Below are 26,185 nucleotides of genomic sequence, written 5' to 3' on the forward strand. Positions count from 1 at the left end.
TACGATTTCCCTAAATCGATACAGGGCACGGCCGATTTCCTTCTCCATCCTTGAAACAATTGAAGCATGTGATCCGTCTCTAGTGACCTCTATTTGGCGGGACGTTTAACCAAAATTTTCCTTCCTTCGAAATTGCAGAAGTGTCCTTTCCTCGATCAAATTAGTGCATCGACGCTTATGAACTCCTCACTACCTGTTCTGTGGAGATCTCGCACTGACGTAGTGCCTTGAAGAAGTGCATGTAAAGCTACTGGATTCTTTTGAAGATGGAAACTGTTTAGCTATGTGGCCATAAGTGAAAATACGGGTAGCTAACATAAATAAATTTTGGGACGCCATTGCGGTGCATTTATTGACAGTCCCCGTAATACAGTTAACAATTACTCCGTTAAACATAAAGAACTTCTAAAATTACGTAAAACAGAGAATATGGCTTGCTCAGAGATCGGGTCTGGAATGCATCCTAGCGTCGACTGAACAGGAATCCTTGGTACACTTTGTATTACTTCGGAACAATTCGGATGTTGTCGAAAGACTAACAATAGTTATTTGTTTTCTGGTATAAAATGTTTGATACATATTGGAACGGTAACAGCAAAGCTTTATCACACTCAGGCTCACTCCAACATTAATATGCCAAAAGTGGACACTAATAATTAACATTTAATATGGAAAATGTTCAACTTTTGTGGTTAAATGTTGTTGGGTTTGCGTCGTTTAGAATCGTGTAGGACTCACTCTCACGGCTTACATTTAATCAAATGGTTCAAATGGCTCTGAGCACTATGGGACTTAACATCTACGGTCATCAGTCCCCTAGAACTTAGAACTACTTAAACCTAACTAACCTAAGGACACCACGCAACATACATTTAATCCCTCACACCACTGGCATACGTCGGTACCGTATGGCGCATCCACTACCGATGCCTACGTTCTAGTCGCTGGAACCGCCCCTCACTTATCACTATGGGAAGGTTCCCACATAGCGCACCGTGTTACGACTCTGCTTCGACTGTGATCCTGTCGTGACGCCTCGCGTGCATTCACACATAATGTACCGTGTGCGAGCTGTGTTCAGTCACCAGTGGAGCAAATAGACGAGGATGTTGTTGTTTTGGCTCTCGGGATTTATTTAGTTTTGTTGAGGATAAAACAAGGGAGGGAAGCAAAGATTTGTAGTTACTAGGTTTACCCTCTATTCAGAGCTAGAAAAGAAGAGGGAGAATTCAAAAATGTTCAAATGTGTGTGAAATCTTATGGGACTGAACTGCTAAGGTCATCAGTCCCTAAGCTTACACACTACTTAACCTAAATTATCCTAAGGATAAACACACACACCCATGCCCGAGGGAGGACTCGAACCTGCGCCGGGACCAGCCGCACAGTCCACGACTGCAGCGCGTTAGACCGCTCGGCTAATCCCGCGCGGCAGGGAGAATTCCAGGCGATATTTAATAAGCTCGCTGACGATTATTTACGCATTGTCGACATACGAAAACGACATCATTGTACCTGTTACATTTACGTAACACGTCACTAATTTTGCTGTTCTTATCTGGCACTTGGGGTGGTTGCTCAGACACACTCCTGTCTCTTACAAAATCAATCAATGCAGTTTACAAATTGTTATCAGCACGATCATGAGAGATGGAAGTCCATTGGCTTCTGTTTATCTGGACAATTCCCATCACGCCCCGCAGCCAACCGTGTAGAATGAGATTTTCACTCTGCAGCGGAGTGTGCGCTGATGTGAAACTTCCTGGCAGATTAAAACTGTGTCCCGGACCGAGACTCGAACTCGGGACCTTTGCCTTTCGCGGGCAAGTGCTCTACCAACTGAGCTACCCAAGCACGACTCACTGCCCCTTCTCACAGCTTTACTTACGCCAATCGTGTCGTTTGAACGTCCTAACGCAAGCCGTTCAGAAGTTATGACGATTTCATTTCACAGACTTCAATAACTATCACCTGTATCTAATTCCTTGTATTTTATATTCGAATTTATCATTGAACTCCTCTTCAGAGACAGACAAATGTAAATATTGCGGTCGAAAGTTGGAAATTAGAAAATTACCTGCAATAATGCATGGAAATATATAGTGTACACAAGAATGTATCATAAGTTCATGGTTATTACTTCACATCGTTCGGTTGCATTTTTAAATATATTTCATCTTTATTCCCACAACCAGCCTTGTCCCAGCGACTACACTTATTCCAAATACCGTCATTATTTAAAGCTATAAAAATGCGAAAGTTTCATACGGGTTTCCTGGTTCTTAATAAATGCGAACTGCTGTAGTAAAAATTGCACGCTGCAAATGAAGTGAATTCTTCTGAAAATGGTTGTCTAATCCCTACCTAACTGTCTGCGTAAAATGCACTAACCGCTTCGTCCTTTACCACGTGAAAAAGCTGTCGATTGTAACTGCTTCCAGCTCGGTTATAGGACGATTCAGCGGAAGCGGCAATTTAGAGATTCCTTTTCTATTTTTTCCTTTTTCTTCGGCACTTTTAAAAACTAACGAAATTTCCACCTGCGGCGATCACAAAGAACCGTCATTAGCCTCCCGCTCCGGGCGTTGCATTGCGGCAGAGTAACAGGTAAGGGAGGTGGAGGGGTGGGAGGGGGAGAGAGAGAGAGAGAGAGAGAGAGAGAGAGAGGCGATTGCTCGGCTAGCGACAAAGAGAGGTGGAGAAACGAGTGGATTCCGACGCCTTTTATGGGGGGCAAGACTCCCACATCCATTGCTGCGAGAGCTGTGTTCGCGCGCAACCGGCAGTTCCGTTTCGCTCCTGACGAAGTGCCGGCCAATAGATACCGGGACGCGACGGGACGAGCAGGCACGCGTACGGAACAAATTCACTTCATTTCCTGCCGCTATTCAAAAGTTACAAACGAGGCCCCGTGCACAAAAGCAAGCAATTTTTACTGCTCTAGCGAGGAGCCCTGTGCTGCTCCGACTAGAGGCGGGCACACACACACACAGCCACGGAATTCGCAGAGGGCGAAAAGTCGCACCGGAGGGGGAAGGAACGAAAAAAAAAAAAGAAAAAGACGAGAGAGAGAGCAGTGGAGGAAGCAGGTGGTAAAGCGCTAGCAGCAGAGGTGAATGAGGACAGACGAAGCATTTTGCCAGCCCCTCCCACTTTCCCACCCCGTATCTACTGCTGCCCTTAGCCCGAGCAACTACTCCAATGACGCCGGCGAATTAGGGTGCGTCGCGAAGCGGGGACAATCAGCGAGGCTTTTCGCAGACGACCTCGGCGGCGACCGACGCGGGCGGCGGTGCGTTCTACAGTAACTCCAGTTCTCCCTCCAGACGGCGGGATTGCGCGCCGGCGACAATAGTGCAGGAGGCCGGCTGGCGCCACTAGACCCCCAACCCCGCACTGGCGCCATTCGTTTCGTGCGACAAGTAACGACTTTTCCGTCAGCGAAACTGCTTTCACGAACTGCCGTCCTCACACGTGTCGGTCCATCCTCCCACTCACACAATCTGGGCGATATTTTCATCGGTTCCGCGTATTCCGAATGCCGTAAAATACTCCTGGTCATCGAACTTACAATATCATGCAGGCGACGTGCGATTGATGTAAAATTCGCATCAAGATTACTACACATGAGGTGCGGCTATAAAATAAGAAGACTGTTGTAGTTGTTGTGGTCTTTATTCCTGAGACTGGTTTGATCCAGCTCTCCATGCTACTCTATCCTGTGCAAGCTTCTTCATCTCCCAGTACCTACATTCCTCTGAATCTGCTTAGTGTATTCATCTATTGGTCTCCCTCTACGATCTTTAACCTCCACGCTACCCTCCAGTACGAAATTGGTGATATCTTGATGCCTCAGAACATATCCTACCAACCGATCCCTTCTTCTGGTCAAATTGTGCCACAAACTCCTCTTCTCCCCAATTCTATTCAATACCCCCTCATTAGATATGTGATCTACCCATCTAACCTTCACCATGCTTCTGTAGCACCACATTTCGAAAGCTTCTATTCTCATCTTGTCTAAACTATTTATCGTCCATGTTTCACTTCCATGCATGCCTACACTCCATACAAATACTTTGAGGAACGACTTCCTAACACTTAAATCTATACCCGATGTTAACTAATTTCTCTTCTTCAGAAACGCTTTCCTTGCCATTGCCAGTCTACATTTTATATCCTCTCTACTTCGACCATCATCAGTTATTGTGCTCCCCAAATAGCAAAATTCTGTTACTACTTTAAGTGTCTCATTTCCTAATCTAATTCCCTCAGCATCACCCGACTTAATTCGACTACATTCCATTCTCTTTGTTTTGCTTTTGTTGATGTTCATCTTATACCCCCCTTTCAAGACACTGTCTATTCCATTCAACTGCTCTTCCAAGTCCTTCGCTGTCTCTGACACAATTACAATGTCATCGGTGAACCTCAAAGTTTTTATTTCTTCTCCATGGATTTTAATACCTACTCCGAATTTTTCTTTTGTTTCCTTTACTGATTGCTTAATATACAGATTGCATAACTTCGGGGATAAGCTACAACGCTGTCTCACTCCCTTCCCAACCACTGCTTCCCTTTCATGTCCCTCGACTCTGATAACTGCCATTGCTTTCAGTACAAATTGTAAATAGCCTTTCGCTCCCTGTATTTTACCCCTGGCACCTTCAGTATTTGAAAGAGAGTATTCCAGTCAACATTCTCAAAACTTTTCTCTAAGTCTACAAACGGTAGAAACGTAGGTTTGCCTTTCCTTAATCTTTCTTCTAAAATAAGTCGTAAGTTCAGTATTGCCTCACGTGTTCCAACATTTCTACGGAATCCTAACTGATCTTCCCCGAGGTCGGCTTCTACCAGTTTTTCCATTTGTTTGTAAAGAATTCGCGTTAGTATTTTGCAGCTGTGACTTATTAAACTGATTGTTCGGTAATTTTCACATCTGTCAACATCTGCTTTCTTTGGGATTGGAATTATTATATTCTTCTTGAAGTCTGAGGGTATTTCGCCTGTCTCATACATCTTGCTCACCAGATGGTAGAGTTTTGTCAGGACTGGCTCTCCCAAGGCCGTCAGTAGTTCTAATGGAATGTTGTCTGCTCCTGGGGCCTTGTTTCGACTCAGGTCTTTCAGTGCTCTGTCAAACTCTTTACGCAGTATCGTGTCTCCCATTTCATCTTCATCTACGTCCTCTTCCATTTCCATAATATTGTCCTCAAGTACATCGCCCTTGTTAGACCTTCTACATCCTCCTTCCACCTTTCTGCTATTCCAGACTACTCCAGAGAAACATTTTGTCTGAAAAACGTTCATACAAGTTTTGTTCAAAAAATTCATGTTTTCCACAAAATTTTCTCACGCTTACATTTTTCATATTGTGTGCATTGTCTCCTCCGAAATTCTCTCCTCTCCGAAATTCTCCCCCCCCCCCCCCCCCCCGTCCCACCGTCCCAACGCTGTTTCCACCTACGGAAGAAGCCTTGGTACGTTTGGAAATTTGTGGTAAGTTCCTATGGGACCAAACTGCTGAGATCATCGGTCCCTAACCCTAGACACTACTTAATCTAACTTAAACTTACGCTAAGGGCAACACACACACCCATGCCCGAGGGCGGACTCGAACCTCCGACGGGGGGAGTCGCGCGAACCGCGACAAGGCGCCCAAGACCGGGCGGCTACCCCGCGCGGCAAGGTACGCTTTTTGCGCGAAGCGCCCATCTCGTCTATTATTGCAAATCTTCGCCCTTTCGACGGGGTTTTAAACTTCGTAAATAAAAAAAAATGTCCGCAGGTGCCAGGCCTGGAAACTACAGAGAACGAGACAGGACAGTGATTTGGTTTTTTGTGCTGTAGTAACGCACCAACAGGGATGAATATGCTGGTGTGTCATCGTGATGCAAGAGCTGTGAATTTTTCTCGCCACATTTCAGGCCGTTTGTCGTAGGCGTCGCAACACGTCCCGATTTTACCATCCTGTGGCACGATCTTTTTGGCTTGTAGGACTTTTCCCGACCCATTTTTAAGATTGAGCCTTAGTCTCAACATCACAACCGTAGGCACACGTCCCGTCACCAGCTAAGATTCTGTCAAGGAAACGCGTGCCTCTCATTTGCACGATCCAAAAGCTCTTCACAGATTTCGAGGCGAAGGTCCTTCTGGTCTTGACTCATGAGCCGTGGGACGAACTAGGCGGCAACACGATACATTTCAAGATGTATTCATCCAGGATTTCATGACATGATCCAACTGGAATGTTATATTCTTCTTCGATTCCACGCACAATTTCGTTGACACTCCTGACATGAGCGTCGTCTATAAACGTCGAAGGGGATCCTGAATGTGACTCATTTTTAACTTCCGTCTGGCCATTTTTAAACCGTGCGAACCATCCTATCACCGAGTACAGCTTCAGCACGCGTCACCGTAAGCTTCCTGCGTCATTTGATGTGTCTCTGTAAAGGTTTTCCTGAGTTTCACCCAAAATGTAATACGACGCGTTGCTCCTCTAACTCTGCCATCTCGAAATTCGCAAACTGTGCGATGCACCGTTTCAATCAGTACAGCACTGAACAATAACTAACAGACATAAAACAATGAAACTTCCGGCAGTTACACATTAAAAATAGGCATGTGCAGGGATGCCAACCACATTTCGCTCCAACATACTAACCATTGCCGCGAAATTACGAATATTCCGTGATTTTTTGAACAGAATTCGTATTTGGTTATTGTGACCCTCAATTTACTCCCCTCCTCTATCCCTACAAGACTCCATGTGAGTCTTCCATTGGTGGAAACAGTGCTGGAAGTCTTCCTCTGTGAGCTCCTTGATGACACGTGCCGCTTTATCTTTCACTGCTCCAACGAACTGAAATCTTGTTCCTTTTAACGCAGTTACATAAAAATCATGTGGTGCTAGTCAGGCGAATTAGTGAGGTGATCTAACAATGGGATGTTGTATTTTTCTAGAAACCCATTAACAGACAGTGCAGTATGAGCCGGTGTGTTGTCTCGCAGAACCAATGATTTGTTGTGTAACAACTGCGGTGATTTTTTTTTTCCTTATTTTCTCACGCAGTTCAGAAAGAATCTGAAGATAACAATGCTAATTAACAGTTTAATACACAATTCCATGTATATCGAAAAAATAATCATCTCACTTTAAATTATAATTCGTTCACTCGAGCTTTCTTAGCTGTCGGAGAAGTTGCGCCCTTGCAGTGCATGGATTAGCGCTTATTTTGTCGATCATAAGAGAAAAATCAAGATTCGCCACATGTTTTCTCCCTTTCCTAGAAAGTAGGACATTAAGTGCTATTCAAATGTCAGTACAAACCAGTGGCGGATACAGAAAAACCTCACAGAGCGGGCATTAAAGATATCTGAAGCTACCTTTACATTTACCGTAATAAAAAATAATCAAGTCACATGCAAAGTTTAGGAAAGTTTTATTTAAACTAATTACGCTTAAGCAAAACAATGGCATCTTATGATATAAAAAGTTATAATTGTGATTCTCTTCCTTAAATGATGAATTCTATGCGTCTATTCTTCCTGGCAAATTGGTTAATTACGTCATCAATAGGACAATCAGTGTCAGGGTGAGTGTTCAACGGGGCTAAGCGATTAAATCGATCATCCTTCACTGTCGACCTCAACCATTTCCCTGTACGCCGCAGTGTTGAAAACTTTCTTTCTACTGTAGCAACACATACAGGTAGCCAAGTAAATATCTTGTACAGCGTGTGTAAAGTATGATAATCAGATCTAGGACAAACAGACAACGCTTGCATAACAGAATCACGATCATTAAGGGCGTAAATAACGTATCGAGATCGCTAGAATGGCTGCGACTTTTCTCGTATGTATGTGTTAGCTATCTATGTGCCAGAAAGAAACGAATAAAATACGATGACGCGGACGCGCGTGTTACATAGGGAAGTAGGATTACTCGATAACTCGATTCAGTCGAGTCGACTGACGAAAGAAACAAATGAATAGCGTGCGGGCTGACCGTCGGGGGCGGCTAGGGTGGAAATTCGGGCGGCCCCGCATGTGGTGGGGGGGGGGATGAGGGAGGGCGTCCCCATATGTATCCACCACTGGTAAAAACATTGTCACGAGCTTGTATTTGCTCGATCGTTAAATTGTTTACGTAAGTTTTACCGTGCGAACCATCCTATCACCGAGTACAGCTTCAGCACGCGTCACCGTAAGCTTCCTGCGTCATTTGATGTGTCTCTGTAAAGGTTTTCCTGAGTTTCACCCAAAATGTAATACGACGCGTTGCTCCTCTAACTCTGCCATCTCGAAATTCGCAAACTGTGCGATGCACCGTTTCAATCAGTACAGCACTGAACAATAACTAACAGACATAAAACAATGAAACTTCCGGCAGTTACACATTAAAAATAGGCATGTGCAGGGATGCCAACCACATTTCGCTCCAACATACTAACCATTGCCGCGAAATTACGAATATTCCGTGATTTTTTGAACAGAATTCGTATTTGGTTATTGTGACCCTCAATTTACTCCCCTCCTCTATCCCTACAAGACTCCATGTGAGTCTTCCATTGGTGGAAACAGTGCTGGAAGTCTTCCTCTGTGAGCTCCTTGATGACACGTGCCGCTTTATCTTTCACTGCTCCAACGAACTGAAATCTTGTTCCTTTTAACGCAGTTACATAAAAATCATGTGGTGCTAGTCAGGCGAATTAGTGAGGTGATCTAACAATGGGATGTTGTATTTTTCTAGAAACCCATTAACAGACAGTGCAGTATGAGCCGGTGTGTTGTCTCGCAGAACCAATGATTTGTTGTGTAACAACTGCGGTGATTTTTTTTTTCCTTATTTTCTCACGCAGTTCAGAAAGAATCTGAAGATAACAATGCTAATTAACAGTTTAATACACAATTCCATGTATATCGAAAAAATAATCATCTCACTTTAAATTATAATTCGTTCACTCGAGCTTTCTTAGCTGTCGGAGAAGTTGCGCCCTTGCAGTGCATGGATTAGCGCTTATTTTGTCGATCATAAGAGAAAAATCAAGATTCGCCACATGTTTTCTCCCTTTCCTAGAAAGTAGGACATTAAGTGCTATTCAAATGTCAGTACAAACCAGTGGCGGATACAGAAAAACCTCACAGAGCGGGCATTAAAGATATCTGAAGCTACCTTTACATTTACCGTAATAAAAAATAATCAAGTCACATGCAAAGTTTAGGAAAGTTTTATTTAAACTAATTACGCTTAAGCAAAACAATGGCATCTTATGATATAAAAAGTTATAATTGTGATTCTCTTCCTTAAATGATGAATTCTATGCGTCTATTCTTCCTGGCAAATTGGTTAATTACGTCATCAATAGGACAATCAGTGTCAGGGTGAGTGTTCAACGGGGCTAAGCGATTAAATCGATCATCCTTCACTGTCGACCTCAACCATTTCCCTGTACGCCGCAGTGTTGAAAACTTTCTTTCTACTGTAGCAACACATACAGGTAGCCAAGTAAATATCTTGTACAGCGTGTGTAAAGTATGATAATCAGATCTAGGACAAACAGACAACGCTTGCATAACAGAATCACGATCATTAAGGGCGTAAATAACGTATCGAGATCGCTAGAATGGCTGCGACTTTTCTCGTATGTATGTGTTAGCTATCTATGTGCCAGAAAGAAACGAATAAAATACGATGACGCGGACGCGCGTGTTACATAGGGAAGTAGGATTACTCGATAACTCGATTCAGTCGAGTCGACTGACGAAAGAAACAAATGAATAGCGTGCGGGCTGACCGTCGGGGGCGGCTAGGGTGGAAATTCGGGCGGCCCCGCATGTGGTGGGGGGGGGGATGAGGGAGGGCGTCCCCATATGTATCCACCACTGGTAAAAACATTGTCACGAGCTTGTATTTGCTCGATCGTTAAATTGTTTACGTAAGTTTCGCATTACGCATTATTTTCTCAACCAGTTTCAATAATCGATCGAATACTTCTTGTATCCCGCCTGGGAGGCGGCGCGTAGTAAGGAACCAGGAGTAGGAAAAGGTAAAACACGTCGGTACTGCTGTATGAATTTAAATCCCCTTTACTCAAGCAATAAGAATACATAACTTGGAATGAGGTGCGAAGCTGAAGCGAAGTGTCCCTGTCGTCTGCTGTCGATGAAATGGCTGAAGCAGTCGCGGAGCTCGTAGACCTCGACAGCACCAGCTAGAGGGCGGTGTCGTCGGTATCTCTCGTAGTGCCAACTTAGCAGAGCGGAACTACGTTGTGGCATCGTAGCCATCTATACCGCAATACTCAAACGACAGTCAGATCGAATCCGATTACCTACTTTTTCTATATTTTCATCGGTTTATGATGTTTCTCGTCTTCCGCGTCTTATCGGCCATCTTAGAAACGCTTGAACACTCACACTCGCGTACATGATAAACACTCTTCGTTATGCACTTCTCTTAGTATAAGATAGGTTTCAGTGACAATTTCTCCAAGTTTCATGTGTAACTTAACGAGAGTTCGTTGCTCTAATATTTTACTTACCACTTTTCCGGCAAAACAACGAAAAACAACGGCAAAACGGCGGCAAAACAACGAAAGTCTTGACCACGATGATTTGTCTCCAGACACCAGAGATGTTGCATTCAAATGAGAAGGCTTCAAGCTTCGCAGCTATTTGTCGTTCATCTTTGGCGCATACACACTTACTCTGTGACAGCATCAATCCCGTTACCTTATAACCACAGGCCGCACATCGATGTGCAGACTTTTAGCATTTCAGTCTAACCACACAAGACAGGTGGAAGGTGACATCTTCTACATTATCGATACAGCAAATAAAAAACAAAAAGTTTCACATAATCATACAAGAATTAGTAGTGGTCAAAACCATAGGGCGCAACACAATAAAAGGAGCACTCTTCAGAAACGCCGTAACTATCTCCATTTGCGACGTAAATGTTCGAAAGTTTGCTCAAAGGTGCGTGCAGTCTTCCTCTGTAAAAGTGTAAAAGCGTGGCTCCCTGCGAGTTCATTCTCGGGGTCGGCGACGCTTTAGGCAGCAAAATGTAACGCGTACTAAAAAAGGACAGAGGTCAAAAGTTCACGTCCGGTGAAAGGTGGGTAAAAATGTCATATTGGCAGCACATTTCGTCACAATTCTGCCCAACGCCACCGCGGACGTGTCACATGGTGGGAACGTCGGCAGACCCTATCTTACCCATATTTGACCCTTTCATTTTATGCTTATACGATGGAGGTGAGAACAGCGACGCCCAGCGTTGAAATCACATTGCTTTCTTATGAGCGGCCGAGGAAAACATTACGGACGCACGGCCGCTCAGAATCGATACGATAAGGCCTCAGGGGGTGGCATGAAGGGCGTCAGTGAACCTACACGTTTCCTTAGGGCGCTATTTCCCACACAATTTGCGGCCGGAAACGACAGTTCGCAGTGCAATAGAGTAACAGGATGTTGTTTTTGACGACCTTCGACGCTGCTGACAAACCCACGACAATTCAATCTTTCTCTAAGGCCACCATAAACTAGCAGCCCCACTGAATGTGATCGCTAACCTTTGGAGTGTAGCGCGACCACAACTTTTGCTCTGGTGTGCAGAGTGGAACCAGTAGGTACCGTTCAAAACAGTTCGATGAAACTTGAACGTGATCGGAAGCAGCAGACGGTTCTGATGTTTTTTGAGACCTCCTGTTTGACAGTCGCCTGCCGGTGTCGCCGAGCGGTTCTAGGCGCTACAGTCTGGAACCGCGCGACCGCTACGTTCGCTGGTTCGAATCCTGCCTCGGCCATGGATGTATGTGATGTCCTTAGGTTAGTTAGGTTTAAGTAGTTCTAAGTTCTAGGGGACTGATGACCTCAGAAGTTAAGTCCCATAGTGCTCAGAGCCATTTGAACCATTTGAAGGTATAATAACAGTCAGTCGTCCGGTAATCTCTTAGCTCCTTCCCTATCTGAACCCAAGAATGAATTTCAGATTTGGAACTGTCATCTGATACGTTGATAACGAATGGATCAACAACAGAATCCACGAAGCCATCCAGGCGCTGCATTTCCTCCTCTTCTTTCATGACGTGCCGATCTATATCCTTCCAGCGTTTAACATCTACATCTACATACATACTCTGCAATCACCATACGGTGCGTGGCGGAGGGTACCTCGTACCACAACTAGCATCTTCTCTCCCTGTTCCACTCCCAAACAGAACGAGGGAAAAATGACTGTCTATATGCCTCTGTACGAGCCCTTATCTCTGTTATCTTATCTTTGTGGTCTTTCCGCGAAATATAAGTTGGCGGCAGTAAAATTGTACTGCAGTCAGCCTCAAATGCTTGCTCACTAAATTTCCTCAGTAGCGATTCACGGTAAGAACGCCTCCTTTCCTCCAGAGACTCCCACCCGACTTCCTGAAGGATTTCCGTAACACTCGCGTGATGATCAAACCTACCAGTAACAAATCTAGCAGCCCGCCTCTGAATTGCTTCTATGGTCTACCTCAATCCGACCTGATAGGGACCCAAAACGCTCGAGCAGTACTCAAGAGTAGGTCGTTTTAGTGTTTTATAAGCGGTCTCCTTTACAGATGAACCAGATGAACCACATCTTCCCAAAATTCTACCAATGAACCGATGACGAATGTCCGCCTTCCCCACAACTGCCATTACATGCTTGTCCCACTTCATATCGCTCTGCAATGTTACGCCCAAATATTTTCTACGCCACTATGTCAAGCGCTACACTACAATGGAGTATTCAAACATTGCAGGATTCTTTTTCCAATTCATCTGCATTAATTTACATTTATCTATATTTAGAGTTAGCTGCCATTCTTTACACCAATCACAAATCCTGTCCAAGTCATCTTGTATCCTCCTACAGTCACTCAACGACGACACCTTCCCGTACACCACAGCATCATCAGCAAACAGCCGCACATTGCTATCCACCCTATCCGAAAGATCATTTATGTAGATAGAAAACACCAGCGGACCTTCCACACTTCCCTGGGGCACTCCAAATGATACCCTCGCCTCCGATGAACACTCACTATCCAGGACAACGTACTGGGTTCTATTACTTGTTTGGGAACCAATCCCTTAGTTAGGAGTCTGCAGTGGGGCACCGAGTCAAACGCTTTCCGGAAGTCAAGGAATATGGCATCCGTTTGATACCCTTCATCCATGGTTCGCAAGGTATCATGTGAAAAAAGGGCGAGTTGCGTTTCGCAGGAGCGATGCTGTTTAAAGCCGTGCTGATGCATGGACAGCAACTTCTCTGTCTCAAGGAAAATCATTATATTCGAACTGAGAGTATGTTCGAGAATCCTGCAACAAACCAACGTTAAGGATATTGGTCTGTAATTTTGAGGATCCGTCCTTCTACCCTTCTTATATACAGGCGTCACCTGCGCTTTTTTCCAGTCGCTCGGGACTTTACGTTGGGCAAGAGATTCGCGATAAAGCTAAGTAAGGCGCCAATGCAGTAGAGTACTCTCTGTAAAACCGAATTGGAATCCCATCAGGACCTGGTGATTTATTTATTTTCAACCCATTCAGCTACTTCACAACCCCAGGGATGTCTATCACTATGTCCTCCATACGGGAATCTGTACGAGACTCAAACGGCGGTATGTTTGTATGATCCTCCTGCGTGAAAGATTTCTCAAATGCCAAATTTAAAATTTCAGCTTTCGTTTTGCTGTCTTCCGTTGCCAGGCCAAACTGATCAGTGAGTGACTGGATGGAAGCCATCAGCCCGCTTACCGATTTTACGTAAGACCAAAATTTCCTTGGGTTTTCAGCAAGATCTTTTGCTAAGGTATGACGGTGGTAGTGGTTGTATGCTTCGCGCATCGCTCTTTTTACAGCAGCACGAATCTCTACTAACTTTTGCCTGTCCTCATTCTCCCGATCTTTCTTGCACCCCGAGTGCAACTGTCTTCGCTTCCTGAACATTCTCCGAATGGCGCTGTTAAACCACGGTGGGTCTTGTCCGTCCGTAACCCACTTTTTCGGCACATACTTGTCCAATGCGTGATTTACAATGTGTTTAAAATTTGCCCATAATTCTTCCACGCCCATCGTACCGGAAGTAAATGAAGTCGATTCATTTACTAAGTGGGATGCTAACAACTGCTTATCTGCTCTTTCTAGTAAGAATACTCTCCTAGCCTTCTTGACCGACTTTTTAACTTTCGTAACCATAGTCGTAATGACAACATCATGTTCACTAATCCCTGTCTCAACACTGACACCGTCGATGAGGTCTGGTCTGTTAGTGGCTACCAGATCTAAAATATTTCCATTACGATTGCGATTTAGGTGCGATTTAGGTGCTCAAGACAGTTTTCGGATAATGTGTTCAAAAGTAATTTACACGACGGCTTGTCTGTACCACCTGTAATGATTCCATAGGCGTCCCAGTCTATACTAGGTAGGTTGAAGTCGCCTCCGACTAATGTAGCATGATCCGGGCAGTTCTGCGATACAGAGTGTAGACTCCCTTTGAATGATGCTAGAAATGTCACGTTGGAACCTGGTGGCCGGAAATAACACCCAACAATTAACTTTATTTCTCCTAGCCCTGTTAAAAGTGTCCAGATAACTTCACAATCACACTCTCCTTCGACCTCAGTAGACACGGTATTTTTGTCAACTGCAATGAAGACACCACCTCCTACGGTGTCCAATCCGTCTTTCCGATACACGTTCCAACCCTTACTAAATATTTCAGAACTTCCTGTCTCAGGGTTCAGCCAGGTCTCAGTCCCGAGAATAATTTGCGTGCCACACGCTTCCTGGAGGGCAGTAAATTCAGGAACTTTATTCCGAACACTCTGAAAATTTACTGCTGATATCTTGATAGCTGAGCGCGTCCTGATTTCCCTGCCTGCACGTCGACTGGTGAGTGTTCATCATGGAACCTCGCACTACTGCCTAGTCTAAAAAAAACCGTGTACACACCACAAGTACTCTGCTACCCGAGTAGCCGCTTCCTTTGTCTAGTGCGTTCGGCAGTGACATGTGAGAAAGCTGCGTCCGTTAGTTCCAGTACGTCTGGCAGCTTAACAGTCTTGTTATTCCTCCCACGAAATTCCGTAAGTTGGCTCCAGATCAGTTCTGTTGTGTTCATACTGTAATGGTACAGTGGCAAATGTAAAAATGCAGTATTTTGTATGGTGTGCTCCATGCTGTGAAAACGATTGTATTTCATGTTTCTCCTACACCTATCGCTCTGGTTCGTGTGAGACTAAATCTGGTATAAAACAATAGATTAGTCCAAATAAAGAGTATTTGGTTTTACTTTTTGTCCTAAACTTTAAATTGTTACTTTTTCTTAATTTAAGCAACCTTTGATAACAATCTTTCATAAACTTTCGATAGATAAGAATTTATATTTGAAATAAAAACAAGAATTCCACGTGCATTATTCATAAAAAATGATGAATTACAATCACGAGATGTGGATATTTCAAATTGAATGAGAGAAAGATGATTAAGACGAGACTGGAACCAGCGACCCATGGACTGCACTAGGTTATCATACCACTACGCTACCGATTCCGCTACACACACAGTGTGTATGTGTATCTCAGCTGTACTAAATACACTCTCTCGGATAACTTCATACCGATTTTCTTTTGTAAATTGATGAAAATCATTAAGAAGAACCTGTTTCTCGGCACTTTTTAACCGTATTCCACACGCGTGTTTGACTACGGAGCAGGAAACAGCCACAGCCAATTTCATGCTGCGTGTTATCAGTGCGACAATCGGAGCACGACAGAACAGAACTGTGACTTTACACGATATTTTAAACAAAAATTGCATAGCTAAAGCGTGATTAAGCAAAACGTTAATGGCTGTTAATACATTAGAATATCTTAATGTCTCTTTAACGTAAGTTAGTAATGATATATCTAATACATAAGTAGAACCTGCTTCCAAGGGCGTAACAACACCAGTGTACGTGTGCTACACTTTCTGACCAATCATCGCGTTTGTGTTTGTTGACATCAGGAATATTCTTATGATGAGCAGAATATAGTAGCAGGCGCAAGAGCTGCAGTGTAGCCTGCCTGCAGGAGCCCACGACTCTCATCACTAGAGGCCGGATTATATGCATTTACATGTTGTATATGCATCTGCATATTTGGCTTCTTTTCACCGGCTACTGCATATTTTAACCAAAAACTTGTGACGATGCGTATTTTCGCTCTATGTTTGCAATATTTTAAAAGTTTAAACGGGTGATCTCTAGCTCGATCTAATTTTGCGGTCTTATGGATTGACCGCGACCTAGAACTGCGTGCAACTGCTAACCGAGAGGCCAATGCCTAGTGAAATCATTACAGATGAGCATCAGGAACAGGTAGACAGAGTCAGTGCTGCTGCGCCCACGTCCCCTGTTAATCCCGTCCGCTGTCATACCGCACGCGTCAGCAACAATTAAATTAAACTACGCAAGCTTTTAGTCACACGTCTATTATTTCAGTTTAGCTTTCTATTTGCTTGTACACAGTTTAACGTGTTTACAACGTGTAGTGTGTAACGTGCTGTGCACCATACCGCCCGAAAAAAGAAACTTCGTTTCGCGGATAGCCGACCATCCTGGAATATTTACATATGAATTGTTTTATATTGTCGACTTTGCGAGAAAAATATTTCGTGCACAACAAAGTTTCAAATAGACCAGCTTGTCAAGACAAGTTTTCATAACGCAGGAATGCAGAAGAAAGGACCACGACAGCCACTTCTGACAACAGCAAGTTGCAGTAGCAGGGATTTGTCCAAAACTAACCAACAAAGTTGGTTTAACATGGATCTATGTGCAGCATTCATTGCAAGCAATATTCCTCTTCACAAACTTACAAACCCTATCCCCAAAGATTGCTACGCAAATATTTTTTAAATGAAAATATACCAGATGAATCAACATTGCGTAAACATTACATACCGACAATTTACGTAAATGTTCTGGAGAAATACGCAATGAACTCAAGGACAGCATTATCTGGATCTCAGTTGACGAAACTACTTGTGGCCGTTACGTTGCAAATTTAATTGTTGGTGCTTTAATAGAACAACCTTCTTCTTCATATTTAGCGGCCTGCAAACATCTTGGAAAAGTAATTCATTCTGCGATCGCCAGATTTGTGAATGAGGGTGTTAGAAAAGTATTGCCATAATCTTCTGCAGATGAAAGGGTATTTGTGTTTATTTCAGACGCTGCTCCCTATATGATCAAAGCAGGAAAAGCCCCCCGAGTATTTGATCTCAATTTCATTTACGTGACGTGCTTTGCTCATGAAGTATATGGACTTGCTGAAGAAGTATTTTCCACGTTTGTGAATGTAAATAAACTGATCTCATGCACAAAGGAAGTATTTCCAAAGGCCCCTGATAGCATCAAGACCTACAAAGAAAAACCACCAAATGTGCCTTTATCTTCCGAACCAGTGGTAATCCGTTGGAGTACGATAGTCGAAGCTGTGTTGTTTTACAATGAACATTTCGAGGCCATTAGAGGGGTAGTAAACGACTTCAATAATGATGAGGCTTTGGTAGTTTGCCAGTGCAATGAAGCTTTCAATGATTCTGATATTAAAAAACATATTTCTGTCATTAGCACTCATTTTTCCCATATACTGCAAGTATTAAAAAACTTTAAAGTAAAGGTTTGTTGTTCAAGGAATGTCCGTAGTTAATGAATAAAATTATTCTAGTGAACTTCTCATTGCTGGAGGTATTCCCAAGAAAACTTAAAGAAAAGTATGAAAACATTTTAAACAATAACCCAGGCTTTGAACCTTCGTACCAGATTGATAGTTTTAGTAATGAGACAGGTGAACTTCTACCAGAGACGATAAGTGCCAACATAATACCCATATTCAAATACTGCCCAGTTACCTCAGTTGATGTAGAACGGTCCTTTTCTGCTTATAAAAATGTTTTAATTGATGGAAGACACAATCTTACTACCGAACATTTGGAGCAGTATTTGATCGTTTATGTTTACAATAGCAGAAAAATGTAAAACAAATTTTAAATGATGCTTTGGTCCAATAGTATTAATTAAATTTTAATTCCGTACAAAAAATTCATGATTGCATGTATTTTTTTAAATAAAATATTACGAAGTTTCTGAGCGTGCCCCTCTGTTTGCAATATATCTTTAAGTTGGTCCTATACGTATCTATTGTTTCTCTGCGACTCACTCGCATAACATCCGCTTATTTCCGACAACAATAGCAAAGAGGGAATAATTCTTGAAACACGGTACGCGTCCCCATTTTGCATATATTTACAAAATAATCCCAGAAAGGCTCCCTTCCCAACCTCACAAAATGGTATCAGCGCTCAAAATGGACCGATATTTCGAGTGGCCGGCGCTCTTCATCGTAACTGATACGCACAGGTTCGATTTGAAATATAATGAACCCTGTAACTACTATTTTTTTAATTATTTGATCTAGCATATTTCGACACTTTTCATGCAATTTTTTAGCATTTTTCATGCATGTTTTAAGGTTTTTATGATGCATATAATCCGATCTCTACTCATCACAGTAAGTCTCTGCTTAAGAAAGGCGAGCGTGTTGTGGCACTGAGTATGCTTCCGAACGTCAGGGTGGGAGGGAGAGAAGGGTGGTCTTAGAGAGACCTTTTGCCGTTTTCTTAACTCATGCGTCAATGACGCGGCCTTCCGTGATCTTGCCACAGGAGGGAAGGAAACAGGAGGGCCGAAAAAGCCTAAGCTTCCTTTGATGCTTTGGATCGGTTTGAAATTTCGTCGAATGGTTCTGAATGGTCCGCAGTTGTTCCAGCCTGTACACCTGAGCAAACACTGCTGTCCCACTGCACTCCAAAGGCGTGCGACTGCGTTCAGTGGTGTTGCTGTCACATGATGTTATTAGAGATATCGTCCGCAGGGCGTCAGCAGTGGCTAAGGTTGACAAGAACGTCGTACTCTTGTTCATTGTACTACGGACTGTCATTTTCAGCAGTGAAATGTGTGGGAATCAACAGCTAACGGAAAGGGGTGGTTTCATTTACGAACCTTATGCTACCTCCTGAGGCCTTGTCGCGTCCATTCTTAGCGGCGGTATGTCTGTAAATTTTTCTCGACCACCCACAAGAAAACCGCGTGATTTCGACGTTGGGTGTGGCTGTTCTGACCTCCATTGCAGAAGCGCCAAAGGAAGCTATGAGAGTTGGGTAAGTGGGGGAAGCGAGGGCACTTCCATCGTGTGACTCGTCCATGATGGTACTGGGCAGAATTGTGGTGCAATTTCGTGCCGCTGTCACACCATTAACCCACCTTACACCTTAAATGAATTTCTGAGTTTAGGCCTTTTTTCGCATGTGTCGACACCTTGCTGTCTCAAGCGTCGCAGGTGCCACGCTTTTGCACCATCACAGAGAAAGCTTGTAGGCACCTTTGGACCGAATTTCAAGCTTCTACGTCGGAATGAGAGGCATTTTCGCCTTTTCGAACAGGTGAGCCTGTAATTTTGTTTGCGCATTGTGGAATAAATATTCCTATAATTTTTCGTCCTGCAACCAACAGCTCTTGAGATTTATGTACAATATCAGTAGTTTACTTCCTTCATTTTATTCATAGGTGAAGCAGGATTCAATGATGAGTTGCCTGAACTACTGGAGAACGTCATCCTTGTAAAAAAGGCAACATTTGTGATTTATTCTCTTCAGTCCCGAGGAACCGTATATAATGCTTGCCGGTTTTATTATCGCTCGCGTACGCAGCTGAACTTTTTATGGCCTGTGATATCAGGTACTGTAGACATAGCGCTTGCGTCAGCTCACTTGTTCGTCCTTCTGCCGAGCATCATGGTGTGGCAGAACTGATTGGAAACTTTGGATTCTGTGACTCCACAAACGCAGGTAGAGAAATAAATTTTTTAATTACACGTGTTTTCACATGCTTCAATATCGTATAAAAGCTGTACAGACATCTCTCAGTTAGTAGCGAGCCCTGAATTGACGTTGTAACGGATTTGTAAGTAGTAAATTTTTGGTTATCACTTATGATACCTCAGGACTCAATGCCAGCTTTGTTTATTTCAGTTGAAGTGTGGTTATATTCTTTTCCATTTGATTCCCGGACATGGCTCTTGAAGGGATCGCTCAACTGGTCAACAGAATTAATCCGTATTAGTCTGATACAGAGACTGATGAATCTGATGATGAAGATGGCGCTTTGATGCAATGCATCAGAAGACAAAACACTGCCTTACGCTCAGTTCGAGGAAGGAAAGAATTGTTGAAACATTGAAATGAGTAAGAATAAGCGTGTTATTAAAATAGCTATTGTTTGCCTGCAGACAGTTTACTTGGAAAATTTTGGTTTAAGTATTTTGAATTTTTACTCGCAATTGCTGGAAATTTTAGTACCGGGTGTGTAGTTTGACTATCATGAAATCTACAGCAAATATGAACAATAGTGTAATGTTGATTACTTTTTTTGTAATAAAGTAACATGAAATTGCGTAGTTATGTGTATAATTGTCCTGCTTTTGTCCCAATGTATCATATGCACTGAAGAGCTAAAGAAACTGGTACACCTGCCTAATACCGTGTGGCGCCCCCGTGATCGAGCAGAAGTGCCGCTACATGACGTGGCATGGACTCGACTAACGTCTGAAGTAGTGCTGGAGGGGACTGACACCATGAAGCTTTCAGGGTTGTCCATAGACCCGTAAAGAGTCGGAGGGGTGGAGATCTCTTCTGAACAGCACGTTGCAAGGCATCCCAGACGTGCTGAATAATACTCATGTCTGCTGAGTTTGGAGGCCAGCGCAGGTGTTTAAATTCTGAAGAACGTTTCTGGAGCCAGTCTGTAGCAATTCTGGACGTGTGGGGTATCGCATTGCCCTGCTGGAATTGCCTAAGTCCTTCGGAATGCACAATGGATATGAGTGGATGCAGGTGATCAGACAGGATACTTACGTACATGTCACATGTCAGAGTCAGGGATCCCATATCACTCCAACTGCACGTGCCCGACACCATTACAGAGCTTCCTCCAGCTTGAACAGTCCCTTGCCGACTTGCAGGGTGCATGGACGCATGCGGTTGTCTCCATACCCGTACACGTCCATCCGCTCGATACAATTTGAAGCGAGACAGTCCGACAAGGCAACATGTCTCCAGTCATCAACGCTGCAGTTCAGTTTTGACGGGCCCAGGCGAGGCGTAAAACTTCGTGTCGCGCAGTCATCGAGGGTACACGGTTTCGAAAGCCCATATCGACGATGTTTCGTTAAATGGTTCACACGCTGACACTTGTTGATGGCCCAGCACTGCAATCTACAGCAATTTGCGTAAGGGTTGCATTTCTGTCACGTTGAACGAATCTCTTCAGTCGTCGTTGGTCCCGTTCTTGCAGTATCTTTTTCCGCCAGCAGTGATGTTAGAATTTGATGTTTTATCTTATTCCTGATATTCACGGTACACTCGTGAAATGGTCGTACGGGCAAATCCCCACTTCATCGCTACCTCGGAGATACTGTGTCCCATCGCTCGTGTGCCGACTATAACACGACATTCGAACTCACTTAAATCTTGATAACCTGCCATTGTAGCAGTTGTAACCGATCTAACAACTGCGCCAGACACTTGTCTTATATAGGCGTTGCCGACCGCAGCGCCGAATTCTGTCTGTTGACATATCCCATACCAGTTTCTTTGGCGCTTCAGTGTATGATGCCATCTAAAGAAAATTCACTATAGCTTCAAAAATATTTTTGAAGGTCGTTCGTCTTTAACTAGCATTAACAAAAGGAAATTCTCGCAAATGTTTCTTATTTGCACTTTTAATGTGTTCTTGGGACTGTAGAAGCTACGCACGACGGGGCGGCACCCCATTTTATGCGGATCGTGCGACAAGACCTAACCTCAACGTTTCGTGGGCGTTGTACTGGTCGACGATGTCCAGTGGAATGCCGTAGCATTCCTCACACCTGATTCCGTTGGATTTCTGTTCCATTGGAATTTAAATGCGTTAGTCTACGACCAAACCGTCGGCAACGTGCAGAGGTTACAGGAGCGTCTGACCAATCCTTGTAACGCAATCCGACTGCAGCCAGGTTTACATATTTGAAAGAATGTTTTGATTCACTGCGAAGAAGGGCTGAAGGATGTGTCAGATGGGTGGTAAAAACATGCAGACCTGCTCGTAGTGTTTAATTCTACGTGATGGACAGATGGGAATAAGAGAACCGATCGGCCCATATCACAACAGTAGTTCTTTCCGGACACATCATTGTTCTCGTGGTCTTCAGTCTCAAAACTGGTTTGATGCAGCTCTCCATGCTACTCTATCCTGTGCAAGCCTCTTCATCTCCGAATAACAATTGCAACCTACGTCCATTTAAGCCTGCTTACTGTATTCGGCTGTTAGTCTCCCTCTGCAGTTAGCTTTAGAAAGAGAGATTAATGAATTTTTCATGGGCATTAGTAAAATAATTTCTAGTTAACAGTTTTTTTACTGATCTCTGAAATGACACGGTAGATGCAATTCAGAACGTGTAAAACGTTTCCTTCCGGTATACATCTAAAATATGGTGAGAAGTCAACAGAACAGACTGACAGTGTTAACTTCTTGGGATTACAGCTTCATAAGAGACCCAGTTTGAAGGGATGTACTACGAAACTAAAGAAATTTTTATTTTCAATGCGTATTTTGTCATATGTAGGTGATATAAATACAGAAAAACTGGAATAATGTGTTTATTTTTATTCCGTAACGTCATACCGAATCATATTTTGAAGTACTGCATCAGTCCAAATAAAAGTTTCCGAGTCCAAAATCCTCGACACGAAGTATTGGTGTTGTTGCAGACGCGTGTCCAATGAACTCTCAATACACTAATTGCTGCTTCCTTATATTTTTATACCTTAATAAAGATTGTCGTAAATAACACCAACAGCTGAGACCATGGAGTCAGCAGCACAAATAAGAATAACTTATACAATTAATTAAAGATACCTGTTTTGGCCCAGAAGATGTCTATTATTCAGGAACATCCACTCTCAGTAACTATTCAGCAGGTGTAAAAAGTTTATTTTAAAGGAGCCTAAACGAGCTCTTAGTGCCAAATCCTTCTACTCCGCTGTACAAATATATGAACAGTAACAAAGGCTATGTTGGGCTTTATTATTAATAATATAAGCCGGCCGAAGTGGCCGTGCGGTTAAAGGCGCTGCTGTCTGGAACCGCAAGACCGCTACGGTCGCAGGTTCGAATCCTGCCTCGGGCATGGATGTTTGTGATGTCCTTAGGTTAGTTAGGTTTAATTAGTTCTAAGTTCTAGGGGACTAATGACCTCAGCAGTTGAGTCCCATAGTGCTCAGAGCCATTTGAACCATTTTTATTAATAATATAAAATTATTTGCGTGTTACGTTAAATCTGACTTCACATCTTTAGTGGAGTCATATGACCAATAGCAATAAATGTTGTTGGCTGCTTTATATATCATGATGAACGGTCACAGCAGTCTAAGATTTATCTTATGCATCTCACTATGAACACATTTAGGCGTTTGTGACAGTGTACGGTATCACTTCTTAGATGAAAATAAGTTTCAGTTATTTCACTGAATTCACACCCACGATGACTATTATACTTAGAATCTGTGGAAAGAACGTTAATATATCTCTTCCATTTTGTAAATCTGTATTCCTGTTTACAGACATATCTACATAGTTGGGGATCACTTCAGGCTGGATCAATGAAACAGAAAGTATGTCTAATAATCATATCTAACCAAAATGAAAAGAAATATAAAAAAATGCGCACGTCATTCCCTTTTCGGGAGGGATATCGGGCATTAACTACGTGCTTATGTCGTTTACGTCAATATGTTGTAGAATTATGGGACACGTTGTATGGTCTTTATTACTTTTATTGACAACGAAAACCACATATGAAGAAATCACTATGACTTCCACAGACGGTGATCCGAAACTCATGTCGTTCGTTTCGTCCCTGTGATCCAGCAGTTGTCGCTGCCCACGTTACACTCTGTTCCCTCATTTCCACCACGCATTCAACACAGTTACGGTTACGGAATGACGGAAGAGACATGAGATTTGCTTGTCAGACAGAAATCAAAACATCATTCTTGAGCGGATAACGTCATCGGAAGTAGAAATGGTTCCAGTGTACCCCAAGGAGCTGTTACAGTTAACGAAATGTTTCAGTGATATGGTGGATACCGTTAAAAACTCGGAGTACCTGTCCACGAATGATGCTATTGTTTTTAGGAAGCAGCAGTGACATCAATAGAAATGTTAGAAGACCTGCAGAGAATGGAGACTTGATGCAGAGGCTGTCACATGAATGTAAAGTTAAATAATTGTAAGTTATTACGCGTAAATAGGTGAGAAGAACCATTCTTCTTTGATTACGTGGTTGATGATACATCGCTGGAAAAAGTGGCAACTGCAAAATATCGAGGATGATTCGCCAGTAGCCAGCTGGAAAGTGTAATAGCCCCCCTGCTGCTTCCTATATACTTAAATGACCGACGGATTGGGTGAGCAGCAGTTTACGGCTGTTGACTGAATGGGAAGGTTAAATCCTTAGGTGACTGTATGAATTTACAAGGCGAGTTGGTGTGATGAACGGCAGCTTGCTCCAAACGTAGAAAAATGAAACTCAATGCGGATGAGTAGGAAAAACACCCCTGTAACGTTAAAATACGGAATTAGTTGGGTGCAACCTCACACAGTCATTTTGATTAAATATCTAGGCATAACGATGCAAAGTTACACTGAAGCGCCAAAGAAACTGGTATAGGCATGCGCAATTAAATGCAGAGATATGTCAACGGCAGAATACGCCGCGGTAGTCGGCAGTGCCTATATAAGACAACACGTGTCTGGCGCAGTTGTTAGGTCAGTTATTGCTGCTACAATGGCAGGTTATCAAGATTTAAGTGAGTTCTGAACGTGGTACTACAGTCAGCGCTCGAGCGATGCGACACAGCATCTCCGAACCAGCGACGACCCGGCGATTTTCCCGCTCGACCATTTCACGAGTGTACCGTGAATATCAGGAATCCGGTAAAACATCAAATCTCCGACATCACTGCGGCCGGAACAAAGTCGTGCAAGAACGGGTTCAAATGGTTCAAATGGCTCTGAGCACTATGGGACTCAACTGCTGAGGTCATTAGTCCCCTAGAACTTAGAACTAGTTAAACCTAACTAACCTAAGGACATCACAAACATCCATGCCCGAGGCAGGATTCGAATCTGCGACCGTAGCGGTCTTGCGGTTCCAGACTGCAGCGCCTTTAACCGCACGGCCACTTCGGCCGGCTGCAAGAACGGGAACAAGGCGACTGAAGAGAATCGTTCAGCGTGACATAAGTGCAATCCTTCCGCAAAATGCTACAGATTTTAATGCTGGACCATCAATAAGCGTCAGCGTGTGAACCATTCAACGAAACATCAAACTCCCCATACATGAACATTATTGAGCATATCTGGGATGCCTTGCAACGTGCTGTTCAGAAGAGATCTTCACGCCCTCGTACTCTTACGGAATTATGGACAGCACTGCGGGGTTCATGGTGTCAATTCCGTCCAGTACTACTTCAGGCATTAGTCGAGTCCATGCCACGTCGTGTAGCAGCACCTCTGCGTGCTCGCAGGGGCCTTACACGATATTATGCGGATGTACAGTTTCTTTGGCTCTTCGGTGTATATGAAATCGAATGAGCAAGTTAGATTTTTGGTAGGGAAGGCGAATGATCGAGTCATTTTATTGGGAGAATTTTGAGAAAGTGTAACTCGTCATAAAGGAGACGGCGTACAGAGTGTTTGAGAATCCAGCCAGGTCGGGTTGAAGGAAGATATCGATGCATTTCAGAGGCGCGTTGCTGATTTGTTACCGGTAGGTTCATCCAGTATGCAAGTATTACGGAGATTCTCCGTGAATTCATATGGTAATCCCTGGAATGAAGACGATGCTCTTTCCGCAAGGCATTACTGCGCGAAATTTAGAGAACCCGCATCTGACGCCGACTGCGGAACGATTCTGCTGCCCCCGCCATCACGTAAGGACCATGAAGGTGCGAGAAATTAGCGCTCATACGGATACTTTCAGACAATCCTTTTTACCTCGCTCAATTT

General features: G+C 43.5%; 1 non-coding gene across 1 annotated transcript; it reads right to left on the reverse strand.

Annotated features, from left to right (window-relative positions):
• Positions 1–1,779: 1,779 nt before the first annotated feature.
• Positions 1,780–1,854, reverse strand: Trnas-cga (transfer RNA serine (anticodon CGA)). Its single transcript has one exon. It is a non-coding gene; the product is annotated as a tRNA-Ser (tRNA).
• Positions 1,855–26,185: the final 24,331 nt, after the last annotated feature.

This window comes from Schistocerca serialis, chromosome 9 (assembly GCF_023864345.2).
Source record: "Schistocerca serialis cubense isolate TAMUIC-IGC-003099 chromosome 9, iqSchSeri2.2, whole genome shotgun sequence".
Classification (NCBI taxonomy): domain Eukaryota; kingdom Metazoa; phylum Arthropoda; class Insecta; order Orthoptera; family Acrididae; genus Schistocerca; species Schistocerca serialis.